The following is a 16652-nucleotide window of genomic DNA, read 5'->3' as shown; positions in this document are numbered from 1 at the left end:
AGAGTTGCATCAGTTCAATCTGGAAATATGCCCAGAGAGCTATAAACCTGTGCACACCCTTAGATCAAGCAATACCACTGTCAGATCTATATCCCTAGGTATTTGGGGAAAAAAGGAAAAGAGCCTGTATGTCCTAAAAATACTCGGAGCAGCTCTCCTTGTGGTGGCGAAGAATTGGAAGTCAAGGGAATGCTTATCAGTTTGGGAGTGGCTAAACCAAGCTGTGGCATATGATTGTAATGGAAGACTACCGTGCTGTAAGGGAGGATGAACAGGTTAATTTTGTTGAAATTACAAAAAACGAAATGAGTAGAAACAAGAGAATGTCGCATAGCGCTATCGAATTAATGTCTGGAGAGTGACTTGTGGGGGTCGACTTCCAGAGAAAGAACCGATAAATAGAAACGTGAAAGACACGGTTCATATAGAGAGATATATGTATTTGTACGGATATTTTTGGTCATGCAGGGCCTTCTCTAATAATGCAGGGAGGTGAGGGAGGCGGGGAGGGAGGGAGCTACCTGGGAATTTTAGTGTAACCAACAAACAAATCAATACAGGAATTAATTAATTTAAAAAAGGAGGAGTGGCACGAATCAAACACCTGATTTACACTCGGCTCAGACCTGAAGATAGCGCAGATGCCAAACAACTCGATCTGTAAGTTCTCCAGAAGATCAGGAATGCTGTGAGGACACAGTCTCGAATACCTAGCGGGCAGAGAAGAGAACGAAATGGGTTCCAGAATACGGGGGTGGCACTCCCCCTGGCCCAGGAGGGAAGCTTGCCTGGCAGTTCACTTTGAGAAGGCCACCGACCTGGAGGTCCCAGTGACCTTCTGTGAAGCCATCGGTGAGCTGGACCGACAGAGCTCGGGCCCGCTGGGGCTATAGGGAGGCTTCGAGTCATCCACATGGATGGCCCAGAATGCAATACCAACATGGCCCAGCCCTGGGCAGTATACCTCCTCCCAGCCTACCTCAAACCGCCAGGAATGTCTTGTCCTATCTCTGTAGTTCTTACCAAAAGCCCGGAATCCTTCGCCATCCCAAGTGCCACTCCCTTAGCCCCTCTCCGGCCCGCCCCAGTGGCCTCTGCCCTCAGTTCTGCCTGCTCCAACAGCTGCATTTCCTCCCAGTGCCTGGAATAGCTCTCAGACAAAGGCGAGAAGCCCGGCCGGCCCTCTGGCTCACATTCTTTGGTCTGAGGGGGGGCCACCAAAGCCCTCCCCTGTGGGCAGACAGATGTCTCGGGAGCAACACAACACTCCGAAGCATAAAGGTAGCCACGCTAGAGCTAGAAGGGGCTTTAGAGAACCAAATGGCAGGGCGGGGAGGGTCCTTAGAACACAGACAAAGCTCGAAGCTATGGGAACCTTAGAGCCTAGAACGCCAGAACCAGGAGGGCCTTTAGAGATCATCCAATCCAACTCCCACATCTTACAGAAGAGGCCTGGGAGGGGCAACTTGCCCGAGCTCCCACAGAGATCCAGCGACACAGCCAAGACTAGCCCCGGGATATCTCAGGATGCCCAGGCCAAGGCATCTGCCATCATGCCGAGTCTCCAGCACTCGGCTGGGTGGGCAGTCTGAAAGCAGGCACCGAGTCACCCGACGAGATGAGACTTGGCAAGAGCTCTGGCTCTGGGATCAGAGGGCATGTTCGTTAGCTCTTTGACCCGGGGTGAGTCATTTCCCTTCTCTGGGATTCAGCTTAATCATCTATAAAATGAAGAGGTTGCACTAGACAGCCCCCGAGCAATAAATTCCTGTCTGGTGGATACAGAGGAACTGAGACTAAAAACCTCAGAGGCCATGTAGTCTAGTTTTTCAGAGAGAGAAACTGAGGCCCAGGAAGATCTCAAGCCCCTCCTCTTGCCTGTACTTCTGATATCAATTCAGGGTCTCAACTGGAGGCTCACCCTGGAACCTCCCTCAGCTCCTGACACTTCCTCTCACCCTGGAACAGTGATTGTGAACCTTTTAGAGATAGAGTACCAGGCCCCGCCCCCACCCCAGCACAAGTGCTGTGCCGCTTCCTTCCAAGTGCCAAGTGTGCTCAGTGCCTCTCTCTTTACCTGACACTGGAGGGAGGAAGCACTCCCACTGGGCTGCTGGGCAGGGGGCGGGTGAAGTGAGGAATGTAGAGAGGGGGAGGGGAGTGACCAAAGTGATCCACTCCCCTCCAGCTCTGCCACCTATGAGCCGTCCACCTAACTCCCACTCACCTTACCCACTGTGTACTCCCAATGGCTGCTGGGCAGAGGGGTGGGGGATGGGAAAAATGTCCTCAGGCTCAGTGGAGAGGGGGAGGGGAGCAGAGTCCCCTCTGCCTTTCTAGTGATGAACTCTGTGGGGGAGGGAGGGAGGGCGGCCTCATGCCCACAGAGAGAGAGAGCTCTGTGTGCCATCTTTGGTACCCATGCCACAGGCTCGCCATCATCACTGGCCTAGAGCATCTCTTATTCCCTGAGGTCCTCCCTTCATCCCCCTAGGTCTTCCCACCCAGGCCCATCCCTCCAGCAGGCTGGTCTCCCCCAACCCCCTCCCTCTCCACATTCATGAGTTCCTCTTGGGGCCTCTATTTTGGGGAGGGCTCTCTGGTGGCCAGCCTTCCCTGCCGCTCTTAGCTATGAGCCCCTTGAGGACAGGAACTGTCTTTCATTTTGCTCCTATGTGTATCCCCAGCGCTTACACGTGTAAGGCCTTCCTTCAAGGTGCCTTAGGATCCTTTGACCAAATTCATTCTTGAACTGGGTTCAGACCCCATCTCTGCCACAAACCTTCTGTGTGACCTTGAGCAAGTCACTTCCTTTCCAAGGGCTTTGGCTTCCTTTTCAAGGAAATCCTTAGAGGTTGGGGATTAGACTAGATGATCTCAAAGGCCCCTCCCAATGTTTACTGCCTGACCACATTTAGGACGTGGGAATGATTTTCTGCCTAAGCAACCAATTTCTTCCTCAGCTCTCGTCAACTAGGGCAGGTGAAGAAGGTACAATTTGGGGGCTCTGAAATGCCATAATGGGTGGGGGAAGACAGCATGCTAGGCTTGGAGATAATCAGGAGAAACCTGAGTTCGAATCCTGGCTCTGACACAGGCTCTGGCTGTGTGACCACAGACAAATCACATTCCCTCTCTGAGCCTCGGACTCCTCAGCTGTGAAATGGGAATGATAACATCAACATCTGTGCCTCACCAGCAGTTTGTGGTGAGGACCACATGGGAGCACGTCAAGGAAGGTGCTGTGAAAGTCCTCACTTTTTAGGGAATCTGAGATGTCATCATCCCAGCAAGGAAATGCTCCATACCACCACACACATGCCCAGCAGCACCTTCTCTTCAACTGGCAGTCTGAGAGAGCTGCCCAGAGTGGAGGGAGTTTAAGTGACTTGCCCAGGAACACAGAGTCTGCATGTGTTTGTGGCAGGACTTGAACTCTGGTCTTCCTGATTCCCAAGTTAGCACTCTATCCATTCAAGTGATCCTGTTTCTCTGTATCAAAAACATTTGTTCGTGGGGGGCAGCTGGGTAGCTCAGTGGATGGAGAGTCAGGCCTAGAGACGGGAGGTCCTGGGTTCAAATCCGGCCTCAGACACTTCCCAGCTGTGTGACCCTGGGCAAGTCACTTCACCCCCATTGCCTAGCCCTTACTGCTCTTCTGCCTTGGAACCAATACACAGAATTGAGTCCAAGAAGGAAGGTGAGGGTTAAAAAAACAAACAAGCATTTTTGTTCTTATGCTTCAGGGTTCCTTCTAGGTCAAACAGTCCATGTTCTAAGATGCTAACCAGCCCTGACATCCCGCCTCCCCAGGCCCTTTCCATCACCACCATCTGATGTTCCGTGTGTGCCCCACAGGGCCATTCCACCTTAGAGGTCCAGGAACTCCACGAAACCACCATTGGGGCCACCATTAAGAATGGCAGCCACCCCGCCCTCCTCCCCTCTTCCCGCCACTCAGGGCCCCTCCTGCATCTGTTTTTGCCCAACACTAAGGAAAGATCCAAAGCCCCAGCTGGAATATCTCCTGGCTATTGTCTCACTGGGCATTCCTCGCCCCTCTGCAAGTCCCCGTGGAACAATGAGCTGCTAAAATTGGGCGTCCTTTGGTGGGCAGGAGAGCCCCGAGCTGGGACCCTGGAGCCGGACGCCCGGCTCATTGTTTAGGATTTCCTGAATTTTTCTCAAGTCAGGGTGGAGAGTGATCCTGACAGGTGGGCAGGCCCAAAGCTATCCATACCTCCATCCAGAAGACCTCAATCTCTGTCTCTCTCTCTTCTTTGTCTCTGTCTCTCTCCCCTCTCTCTCTCTCTTTCTCTCTGTCTCTGTCTCTCTGTATCTCTCCCCTCTCTCTGTCTCTTTCTCTCTCTCTCCCTCTGTCTCTCTCTCTTCCTGTCTCTCTCCCCCTCTCTCTCTTTCTCTCTCTCCCTCTCTGTGTCTCTCTGTCTCTCTCCCTCCATCTCTCCCCCTCTCTCTGTGTCTCTCACTTTCTCTGTGTCTCTCCTCTCTCTGTCTCTGTCTCACTCTCTGTCTCTCTCTCCCTCGTCTCTGTCTCTTTCTCTCCCTGTCTCAGTCTCTGTCTCACTTTCTCTCTGTCTCTCTCTTTCTCCCCTCCCTGCTCTGTCTTTCTTTTACTCTCTCAGTTATCTATACATCATAATTCAGAGGCCACCAGGAATTCCCATCTTCCTTCTCTCTCCCAATTTTCTTGTCTGTTCATGCCTGACATTTCACCATTAGAGATTAATTTCTTTGGATTAAGCATGGCTATAGGCCCTTTGGATTTAGAGTTTGGAAGGACCATCAAACAGAGCTGGAAAGGCCCTTTGAACCCAGAATGTGAGTGAGGGGGGAGGCACTCTGGAGAGCATTAAGTCCAGTTCCCTTATTGTGCAGAGGAGAGAGGCCAAGTGACCTCTGCAAGGTCACAAAGCCATCTTGGGCTGAGCAAGGCCTCAGTTAGTGCTTCCTGACCCCCAACCAAGTACACACTAGAGCTGGGGGCTGCTCGATCTCTTCACTTTACTACAGGCTGAGGAAGTGTATCTCCATTAATGCCTTGGCCCAGTTTCTGCCCTGATTGCCTCTGATGTCATGACTTTCCTCCTAAAGATCCCGCAGTGCCGTGTGCCCATCTGCCAAATGGCTGCTATGTGAAGAAGGGAGGCGAATGCGGTCCAAAAGCTCCTTCTCCCTAGGCTGGTAGCCACATGAGGACGCTCTGAGCACCCCCTGCCTGCTCTAACCCTCCATTCACCGGGGGACCTTGAGGAGTTCCTAAAGGATTTCTTCCTTTCTGAACTTACTTTTGGAGGCTGCTGCCCAGAAAACCAGCTACCAGACAGAAACCATTCCTGCCAGGGCCAACTGAGGACAAGTACCCGGAGCCTGGCTACTTTGCTTTTGTTCTGGCTGAATTCACGGAGACTCCTAAAAGGGCAAAATGCTGTCTTGTATAATGCTGCCTGAGTGGGGGCAGCTGGGTAGCTCAGTGGATTGAGAGTCAGGCCTAGAGATGGGCGGTCCTGGGTTCAAATCCGGCCTCAGACACTTCCCAGCTGTGTGACCCTGGGCAAGTCACTTGACCCCCATTGCCTACCCTTACCACTCTTCCACCTATAAGTTAATACACAGAAAGTTAAGGGTTTAAAAAATAAAAAATAAAAATAAAAAAAATATATAATGCTGCCTGATCTACTGAACAAAATCTGGCCACAAAGACACCTTTGGTATAAATGGTACAATAGTAAATAAGCAGAACTGCACTAAAAAAGGCAAAAGAGCTGGACGGTGGGGATTAGGTGACTTGTCCAGGGTCATCAAGTATCTGAGGCCAGATTGGAACCCAGGCTCTCTATCCACTTAGCTACCCAACTGCCCCTGCGGCTGTCCTATTTTTAAAGCTGCTCTTTCAGCTGACAAAGTGGAACTCTCCCTTCTCAGGAGAGGTGGGGGACGATGGGCACAGAATGCTGGCCACTCCGCCAGACTCAGCTGAAGCATTGGCTAAGTTTCCTGAGCTGCTCTTTTTTTCTTTCTTTTTAATTCTTTGTGACAAGAAAGCCTCCTAACTGTGACACCAAGAGAACAACGTTCTGGTCAGACATCCCCGATCTATCTGGAGCCAACCAGGGCCGGGCATCAGAGTGCGGGCAGGAAATGCCCCCGGCCTGGCCCAGAATCACAGCAGCGCCTCTGCAACTCACAGTGACACAGACTGGCCAGAAGCTTAAATGATTCACCTCAGCTCAGCCAGTCAGCCAGTCACCAACAGGACTTGAACTCGGGTTTCCTTGACTCTGAGGCCAGCCCTCTGGCAAGGACACCAGGCTGACTCTTCTCCCTGTTCTCCACGGTCGACTTCCTTTTCAACCTTATCCCTCCTGAGGCTTCCTTCTCAGCCTCACTCTCGCTCTCAGGCCCGGCTCCCCCATCCCTCCCGCTCCCACTGTTACTCCCTGAAGGGGACACAAAGAAGCCTTCCTTCCACCGCCCTGCCATGAGGCTAGCCCAACCCAAGAGCCCCCTCCTCCAGGGAGCCCTGGGTTTCCCTCTCCAAGGTGGCCCACAAGCCTACTTACTCATTTTAGCTATAGGATTCTGGGTTTTACAAGTGGATGGGGCCCATGTGAGTACCTACTCCCTCTCTGTCTCTCTCTGTCTCTCCCTTCTCTTCTCTCCCCCTCTCTGTCTCGTCTCTCCATCTCTCTGTGTCTCTCTCCCTGTCTCTGTGTCTCTCCTCTCCTGTCTCTCTCCCTTCTCGTCTCTCCATCTCTCTGTGTCTCTCCTCTTCCAAATGTGGAGGAGGGGAGGGGATAGACCAGACCAGGTTCCACAGAGGCGCCTTCCAGCCCTAACGTTCTGTGTTCCCATATCCTTTCCAGCAAGGAGTCCGTCACCCTGCTTGGAGAAGACCAAAGGATCGGAGGTCGTAGAACTAGCGATCACTTAGTCAGATGTTCTCATATTACCGAGAGGGAAACTGAGGTCTGCAGAGGAATAGTGACTTTCCCCCAGGCACACAAATAGGTAAAGACAGAGAAAAGCAAGAGGCAAAAGCAGATTTCCCAATGCAAATCCAGCGAGCGATCTCAAAGCCCCCATTACTGCCCCTCCTCCCCGCCTCTGCCCTCGACACTCGTTTCATCAGCCTCTGTGTCCCTCTGGCCGTGGTGTGTAGACACAGAGCCATTTGGGCACCGAGAAAGAGCAATCTGACAGCAAGGGACACTGAGAAAGAACCCAGCTGTCCTTGGGCCAGCCTCAGTTTCCTCGCCATCGAATGAGCTTTTACCAGAACTACGAATCACAATGCGGATGCCCATCCAGTGGGGAGCCACTAAAAAGTGTGGCCCATGAATGGAATATTACCAGACTGTAATGAACGACACAGGGGCAGCTGGGTGAGCGGCTGGGTGGCTCAGTGGATGGAGAAGCAGAGCTCGAGATGGGAGGCCCTGGGTTCCAATCTGGCCGCAGATACTTCCTAACCGTGTGACCCTGATCAAGTCACTTAACAACCCCCCCACCCCCCACTGCCTTGGAACTGATCCAGAGTATTTAAGAAGGAAGGTGAGGAAGAGGAAGCCACATGGTGCCCCTTCACTCACTCCCAGCATCCACTCAGCCGCCAAAAGTCCTTGAGGCCTCTTGGGACATCTCCCGAATCCAGCACCTCTTGCCTGGGCTCTTCCGCCAGCCTGTCCTCCAGCTCTAGCTGGGGCTCAAGGGGATGCAGATGGCCCCCAAGGGTGGTCCTGAAAGCCAAGGGAGTCCACTAGGGGCGAGCTGTCATCGTGCAGGGAGCTGGCCAGGGATAGCGCCAGACAGAGCCGGGCGGCCAGCAGGGCAGGATGGGAGCCTCTCCCGGCCAGGGAGACTGAAGGGGGCTGCGCCTGGGAGAAGACACCCGGCCCTGCAGCCCCCACAGACAGCAAAGTATCACACCACTGCCCTCTGCTGGACACAATCCAGACCACAGTTTACCATCTGTGGCCCCAAAAGGCACTGATGGCCATCCAGTCTAACTGCTCTTTTCTGACTTCTCCAACAAGGGAAAGCTAGCCTCTGTGTGAATACCTCCAGTGACAGGGAACTCACTACCTCACCTAAGACACACCTTTCCTTTTTGGGGGGATTAAGTGACTTGCCCAGGGTCACAGAGCTAGGAAGTGTCTGAGGCCGGATTTGAACCCAGGACCTCCCTTCTCTGGGCCTGGCTCTCTATCCACTGAGCTACCCAGCTGCCCCCAGGGCTCTTCCTCTTGGAGGCAGCAGCACAGTAAAGAAGCTCTTCCTTATATTTAGCCCCAATGTTGTTCCCGATAATACTGGAAACTCGGGCCCGAGATAGGAGGGGTAGAAAACAGCTGGAAGAGATTCCGTGGGGAAGCAATGATAGCTCAGAGACAAGAGAGCTGGGTTCAGATCTTGCCCCTAAAGTTTACTACTGCTAAGAGCACAGGCCGATCCTTTTCCCCGAGACTCAGTTTCCTTATCTGTAAATGGGCATTCCCTGCCTCCCAGGGGTGGGGCGAGCAGAGTCTCTGAGCGATTCGTTTTCCCAGCACAGAGGCTTGGTTCGGTCTGGCACCTTTTGTTCCCATCGTGGCCACCCCCTTTAGTTCGGCGGGGATCCCTTCCCCACCCGGTGAGCCACCCCTTAGGAACAAAGAACAGAAGAGAGAGGGAGAAGAAAGGCAGCCCAACAACAGAAACTGCCCCACATCGGTATGTGCCCTGTGCCGTACCCACAAACCCCCATCTCAGCCAAGAAAGGGGGCGGCAGCAGTGATGGTACACTTCCTCAACTCTTTGGAGGCCACGCTTAGTCATTCTAATTATATGGAGTTCAAGTTCGGGGGATTGTTTTGTTGACAGTGCCCTCCTCAAGCCCTGGCAGGCAGAGTCTACAAGTATTGGGCACTCTCTTTTACAGATGGGGAAACTGAGGCAAGCTGTGGCAGGTAGGGGGTATGAGTATTGGGTGCTCTCTTTTACAGATAGGGAAATCAAGGCAGGCCTTGGAAGGTGGGGTATGAGTATTGGGCTCTTTTACAAATAGGGAAACTGAGGAAAGTGCCCTGGAAGGTAAGGGGTATGAGTATTGGGCTCTTTTTTACAAATACAGAAACTGAGGCAATCCCTGGCAGACAGGGAGTATGAACGTTGGGCCCCTTCTTTTATAAACAGAGAAACCAAGGCCCAGAGAAATTAAAGCGATTGGTCAAGCCCAGGACTCTCACTACCACACCAGACCAGGCTTCCTCTGTAATGGGCACAGGGGCCACCGAGTTCCCTTCTTTCCACATTGCTTGGAACATTGTAGACAAGCTTTAGGGAAAACAGGGGCAAGCCCAGGGTCTAGTGAACAGGGGGATTGGACAGGGCACCTCTACCAGGCCCCGAAAGAGGCTCGTTCCACCCAACCAACATCCCAGCATGGACCGCCCAACACGTTGGCAGAGCAGCCAAAGCTTTCCTCAGCATCCCCTCCGGGGCCTTTTTCTAGTCAAATGGGCACACTGGTAGGAGTCTCTCCCCACACCCTGAGTTCTCTACCAAGAGTCAATCCATTCTAGTCCAAATTCACTCATTTTACTGAGGGGGAAACTGAGGCCCAGGGTAAGGAAAGGACTTGACCAGGGTCACATAGAGGAGTCTAGTTCTAGAGCTGAAGGGACCTCAGAGGCCCTCCAATCCAACTTCTTCACTGGCCAGAGAGGGGGAAAGGACTCGCTCTAGGTCACACACACAAGAAGTGTCAGTGGTAGAATTCGAATCCAGGTCGTTCTGACTCCAAGGCCAATGTCCTAGCAGCCTTTCCAGCCAGGAGATGCCATCTGTGGCTGCCTTGAGGGCCTAGCGAGGACGGGTACCCCAGTGCCTTTCCATACCGCAAGCCCAGCGAGCACGTTGGCCTGCCTGCCCCCACAGAAGGGGGAGAAGGCAGCATGGAGCCAGTGACACAGGCCAGGCACAAGGCCCGAATTCCCCCAGCCGGCTGGGGCCGAGGGAGCTGGCCAGGCCAGGAGGGATTGCCCAGGAACTGAGGTCACCGCTTATTGCTTTACTCCTCGCCTGGCGCCCTCAAAATCTGCCGCTTCCTCAATCCCCCAAGCTCCCCAGGGCTGAGACCCAGGTTCTCCAGGGCAAGGGGAAGGCTGCCGTTCAGTAAAAGAACTAAGGCAGGGCTCAGCGGGTAGAGAGCCAGGCCTAGGTCCCAGGTTCCAATCTGGCCTCAGACACTTGCTAGCTGGGTGACCCTGGCCAAGTCACTTCCCCGCCACCACTGCCTGGCCCCTACTGGACCAGACCCACATTCTTGGTTCCGGGCTGGAGAGCAAAGGCTTTCTAATACATAAATACAAAGTGAAAGAACCAAGAGGCGAATGACGACACTCAGGGCTCCTGCTCAGAGCCGGACAAGCAAGATGGCGGCCCCAAACTGGAAAGGTGGGGGGCTGGGGTGGCCCCTGCCTGAAGGCAGCCCCTCCAAAGAGGCACTGGGGTCCATTCGGGCCTCTCCCTCCTCCCCAGGGTCCCTTCCAGGCCCCAAACAGGGGTCGCTGGGTGCCTGCTCCAACAGGAAGTGGGAAGAACTGCTCCTCCAGGCCCCCGTGGAGAGGCTGGCAGCCAGGCGTTCATTGGACAGATGTTAACGTGTGTGCCGGGCCTTGGGGAGACGAAGGAAAAGCCCGAAGCGAGCCCTGCCGGCGTCCGAGGAAGCTGGGGGAAGACGGCGGGCACAGAACACATCCGTATGGGAAATGCGCTACGCGCCACTGATCCCACTTTACAGCCTGGGGAATGGAGGCGCCAACATGGGAGGTGATTGCTGTTCCACGTCCCGCCCCTCCCTGCCCAGAGTGCTTTCCCTAATCCACACAGCCCAGTTATTTGACCCACAGCACGCCCCAAATGAACATGTCACACGCTTACAACGTGCCCCGGGCCAGCTGCTCCCCGAGGGCAGGCACAGGCGCAGTGAGGGCCTCGGCCATGGCTGCTTCACCCCGCTCATTTGTTTTTAGGAGCCTCGCCTTCTGTCTTAGAATCAACACGGTGTATCGGTGCCAAAGCACAGGAATGGTAAGGGCCAGCCAAAGGCAGTCAAGTGACTTGCCCAGGGTCACCTAGCTAGGAAGTGTCTGAGATCATTTTTTAAAAAACCCTTACTTTGGGGCAGCTGGGTAGCTCAGTGGATTGAGAGCCAGGCCTAGAGACAGGAGGTCCTAGGTTCAAATCTGGCCTCAGATACTTCCCAGCTGTGTGACCCTGGGCAAGTCACTTGACCCCCATTGCCTACCCTTACCAATCTTCCACCTATAAGTCAATGCACAGAAGTTAAGGGTTTAAAATTAAAAAAAAAAGCATTTAAAAAAAAACCCTTACTTTCTCATAATCAATACCCTGTATTGGCTTCTAGGTGGAAGAGCGGGAAGGGTGGGCCATGGGGGTCAAGTGACTTGCCCAGGGTCACCCGGCTGGGAAGGGTCTGAGGCCAGATTTGAACCTAGGACCTCCCGTCTCTAGGCCTGGCTCTCCATCTACTGAGCTACCCAGCTGCCTCCAACACCCTCATTTTAAAAGAAGAGGAAGCCAGGAGACAGGAAGCTGGAGGGAGCAAGCTGCCAGGGTCACACCCAGGATCTCAGACCTAGAGATGGAAGGGGCCTTGGGGACCATTAAGTCCCAGCCCCACTCCCCATTTTACAGAGGAAGAACCTGAGGCCAGGGGAAGGGAAGCACCTTGCCCAGAGTGCCAGAGCTAGCAGCCTCAGAGGCGAGCTCTCTGCCCACACCGCCAGGCCTGACTGTGGCTCTCAAACGAGACCCGAAGGACAAAGTGGCCACAAGCCAGGGTTTTCTCGGTTGCCTTCTTTCTGCAAAGAGGAGGCTCCTTTAAGCAGGCTGGGCACCAGCAGGATGCCAAGAAGCCCCAGCCTGGACTGTGGCTGCCAGTTTGCAGGCGAGTAAAGAGTCCCAGGCAGGCCAGCCAGCCCTCTGTGGAAGGGGGCCAAAGGGCAGGAAATGGCCAGAACCCCGGGCAGGAAGTGGCTGGGTGTAAATCTTGCCTCTGGTGTTACTTACTCCCTCTGTGACCTTGGGCAAGTTCCTTCCCCTCCCTGGGTCTCAGTTTCTTCCTATGTAAAGTCAGGGGGTTTCAGCGGATTTGTGCCTCGGCTAAGGGGGGCTGGGGGCTTGGGGGAGGGGGAAAGAACGTGAAACATGAAACTAGGGGGAAACATTCCAAATAAAAATAAAAAATAAAATAAAATAAACTATTACAAAAATAGTCAGGGGCTTTAACCGCCGGCGTCTCGAGGTCCTCTTTTACAGGTTCAAAGTTATGCCCTTGCTGTGCCACTGACCAGCAGCTAAGTCACTTCCCCAGTCTAGGCCTCAGTTTCCTCTTCTCTAGAACAAGAAGCCTGGACTTCTATGGGACCTTCTATCTCCTCCCTCCATCGCTCACTCCCACTTGGGCCCAACTATGGCTCCCCTACACCCCCTGAGCCCTCAGGCCTTCTGCCTCTTGCCAGGCCAAATGGGAGGACATGGCAGCCTTCGAGATGCTACAGGTCCAGCTGGATCCCGAGCTTCTGGCTGAACAGCCTTGCTTGCCACCCACTCCCTGAGACCTCACTGAACTGGTCCGCCAGCTCCCTCCTTGCCAACTGGGGCTGGGGAACAGGCCAGAATGGGGCAGGATGGGGCAGGTCTGCCCTCCAGCTCCCACAACCTCCCTTTCTGCCAGTACAGGGATCCCACAGGCAGGGGAAGTATGTGTAGGGTAAATGGGATGGTAGGGATAAAGGGGCAGGGATATAGGGGATGGGATGAGGAAGAGAGGGAGCGATGTCTGCTTCCCGGAAGGCTCAGGAAGTCAGTCCACTATCTTCTGGGGTTCTGGGATAGACACGGGTCCCAGAAGCTGTTGAAACTGGGTCATCTGGACCTGTGTGACCTTGAGGCCACTTTCTATCTCTGGGTCATGGTTCTGTCCCTTATAAAGGGAAGTGGTTGGTCCAGATGGGCTAAAGGCGCTTCCATCCCTGCCATTTTGTGATTGTGGGGCCACGAGAAGCACCTTCTTCCTGCCTTGGCCCTGGGAGACCCCCTGTGTGCCTGGGTCTGCTTCTGTTGTAGCCTTTCTCAACCCCCCAGTACATAGGCACCAGGGAAAATCTCACAGCAACGGACAGAGTAATGCCTTGTACGAACTCATCCACCTCTGAAGGCACCTGGAGGGGGCCCAGAAACCACCTGATCCATCCTCTACTCTTGACAAACTGATCTCCCTAAGGGACAGGGCTCGGTGTGACATGGTCCTGCTTCCAAAGCTCCAGTGACTCCCTGTGTTCTTGGGCCTTAGAAGTGAATTCCAACTTCCTTGTTTGGCCCTGAAAGCCTTTCATAATTGAGCTCTGGTCAGTTTCCAGGCAGATGTATCAGCTCTAGACAAAGGGTCCCTTCCTATTTGCTGTTCACTAGATAAGACATTTCATCTCTAGCCTCTAGGCCTTAGCCCAGGCTATGTCCCACACCTGGAATCCTTTCCCTCCTCACCTCTAGAACACCTATAGCTCCCTTCCAGGCTCAGCTCAAGTACCACCTCCTTCAGGAAGCCTTTCCTGATGCTCTAATCTATTAATATCACTGCCCCCCTCCCCCATCACTGGGTATTTCCTTTAAAGAGACAGAGATAGATGAAAGATGCTAGACAGACAGGATGGATAGAGGAAGAGAGACAGCTTAGTATCTCTACACATGATAGACTGCGACTCTATTTTAACCCTTTACCTTCTGTCTTAGAATTGATCATAGGAACAGCTCCAGGGCAGAAGAGTGATAAGGGCTAGGCAGTGGGGGTTAAAGGACTTGCTCAGGGTCACGGAGCTGGGAAGAATCTGAGATCAGATTGGAACCCAGAACCTCGTGTCTCCGGGCTCAGCTCTCTAACCACTGAATCACCTGGCTGCCTTCAAGACTCTTAATTTTTCAAGCTATTAAAGCTTAACGACTTTTGGAACACTCTGGGTGTGTGTGTGTGTATGTGTGTGTGTGTGTGAACATGTTCGGTTCTATTCCTGCCCGCCCTGCCCCGCCCTCAAGGCAGGGATTGTTTCTCCTTTCATAGTGAAGGGAGAAGCTGGCCTACAAAAGCGTTAGAGGTTTCCCATACTTCCCTGCGGTGGCCCACCTGAGAGCCCCCACCCCCATGGGGCTGCCACCTGGGCATGCTGGACCGAGGCTAGGTCAGGAGGGCCAGTAGCAATGCCCCCTGGGGAGGAGGGGGGGAGGAATCAGTGATTGCAATGCCTTCCACTGTCTAAGCAGAGAAATGAACGAATGGCACTCTGACTGGGACGGGAGTGACAGGCAAAGGTAGGGGGGACAGCTAGGCCACAAGAGATGGCAGCATTGATGTTACACAACTGCATCCAGGCCCGGAGATGGGAGGTCCTGGGTTCAGATCTGCCCTCAGACACTTCCCAGCTGGGTGACCCTGGGCAAGTCACTTGACCCCCATGGCCCACCCTTCCCACTCTTCTGCCTTGGAGCCAATACACAGCATTGGTATTATTTCAGAGCATTAAGTAGCTCAGTGGATAGACAGCCAGGTCTGGAGATGGAAGGTCCTGGGTTCAAATCTGACCTGAGACACTGCCTAGATGGGTGACCCTGGGCAAGTCACTTTACCCCCATTGCCTAGCACTTCCTGTTCACACGGTCTGGGTCCTAGAACAGAAGAGAAGGGCTTTAAACATCTTTAAAAACGGTGGGCCCCCTCCCACCTGACCCCCCCCTTCCTCGGGAAGAGCTGAGACCCCAGGCGTGGTCCCACCCATCCCCTTCCCTCTCCCAAGCCTAAAGGCCAGGGGGGGGGGGGGGAGGAGAACAATGGGCAAAGGCCTCGCTTCCTGCCTGGTGCAGGGAAGCTCTTGTCCAGACAGGCTGGGAGACTTAAGCCCCCGCCCCCAGCTACCCATTATCTGGCTCCCGCAAACCCCAGCCCCAGAGGATGGGAGAGGGGAGGGGCTGGCAAGTACCAACCAGGGCCCTCCCCTATCCAGGGCAGAGGGATAAGGACACCCTCTCACTTCTCCATCACTAAAATGGGCAGAGCGGGTGACTTTGGGCAAGTCACTTACCCTCCTCCATAAGCCTGCTTCCTTCTCTGGGGTCTCTGAACTCACTCCTAGCCCTCCACCCTGTGCTCCTTCCACCTCTCATGCTGAATCAGGAAGTCTAAGTTGTTTCCCACAATGCCTTTTTCCTCTCTTTGCCATTCAGTCGTTTTTCAGTCTTGTCTCATTCTCCAGAACCCTGTAGAGTGTTTTCTTGGCAGAGATCTTAGAGAGGCTTGCCATCTCCTTCTCTGGCTTGTTTTACAGATAAGGAAACTGAGGCCAACAAGAGTGACTTGCCCAAGGGCACACAGCTAAACTACTGGGGTGGTTGGCCAGTTCTCCAGCTCATTTTACAAATAAGGAAACTGAGGCCAACAAGATAAAGTGACTTGTCCAGGATCACTCAGCTAGGAAGGGTCTGAGGCCACATTTGAACACAGGACCCTCCGCCCCATTTCCAGGCCTGGAACTGATACACTTTATTTTTCATATTTAATTTTTAAGCTCTTCCCTTTTGTCTTAGAATCAATATTGTGTATGGGTTCCAAGGTGGAAGAGTGGGAAGGCCTAGGCAATGGGGGTTCAGTGACTCAGACAGGGTCACACACCTAGGAAGTGTCTGAGGCCACATCTGAACCCAGGACTTCTGGTCTCTAGGCCCAGCTCTCAGTCTACTGAGCCACCCGGCTGCCCCCGATCAGAGATCTTTTAAAGTGAAGGTCTTCTCCCCTGTGGTGGGACGGACCACAATGCATCTCTGTCTCTCTAGCCTGTCCCTGTCCTCCTAGATGCTCTGCAGGAGCACCTTCCTCAGACTCACCCTGGCTACCAGCCCAGCTTCTTTTGCCAGTCGCCGGTTTCTTGGGCACCATCTTTTCCTCTTTGAGCTTCTCAACAGTACCATGTTCCAGCCTGGCTACAGCCCCGGGGCCCTCCCTCCTCTCTGCTGCGCTTTCCCTTCCTTGGAGACATCATCACCCACAGCCCTAGACCAGCTCCAGAAGAGCGGCACGGAGAGGCAGGGAAATAGCTCGGGATGCCCAACAGAACTGGGCCGTTTCCCAGTCCCGTTTCCTATCTATTCAACCGCATCTGAGTTCCACATCTCAGTAGATGGCTTCTCCACTACAAGATCTGGGCAATGGGCAGACAGCTGGAGGGTCACTCGCCCCATCCGGGAGGCGCTGGGGCCTCCTGGGCTTTGAGGCAATCAAGAAAAAGGCCATCTCCAACTGGGAGCCGCCTACAGGTACATACACCCTTTCCAACTCGGACTCAGCCCTGATGTCTCCATGGTAATGGCAAACGCCTCTGGAGAGCCCACGTCTCCCTCTTTGTACCTCATCTGTAAAATGGGGATACTGCTAGCACCTACTTCCTAAGATCAAATGGGATCATATCTGTAAACTGTGTGACACCTTTGGGCCCTTAATAAATGCACATTTCCTTCCTTCCTCCCTCCTCCTTTTTTTCCTTCCTTCTTTCCTTCCTCCTTTCTTTCCTTCTTCCTTTCTT

Source organism: Gracilinanus agilis, chromosome X (genome assembly GCF_016433145.1).
Source record: "Gracilinanus agilis isolate LMUSP501 chromosome X, AgileGrace, whole genome shotgun sequence".
Taxonomy (NCBI): Eukaryota; Metazoa; Chordata; class Mammalia; order Didelphimorphia; family Didelphidae; genus Gracilinanus; species Gracilinanus agilis.
This window is presented reverse-complemented; position numbering follows the sequence as displayed.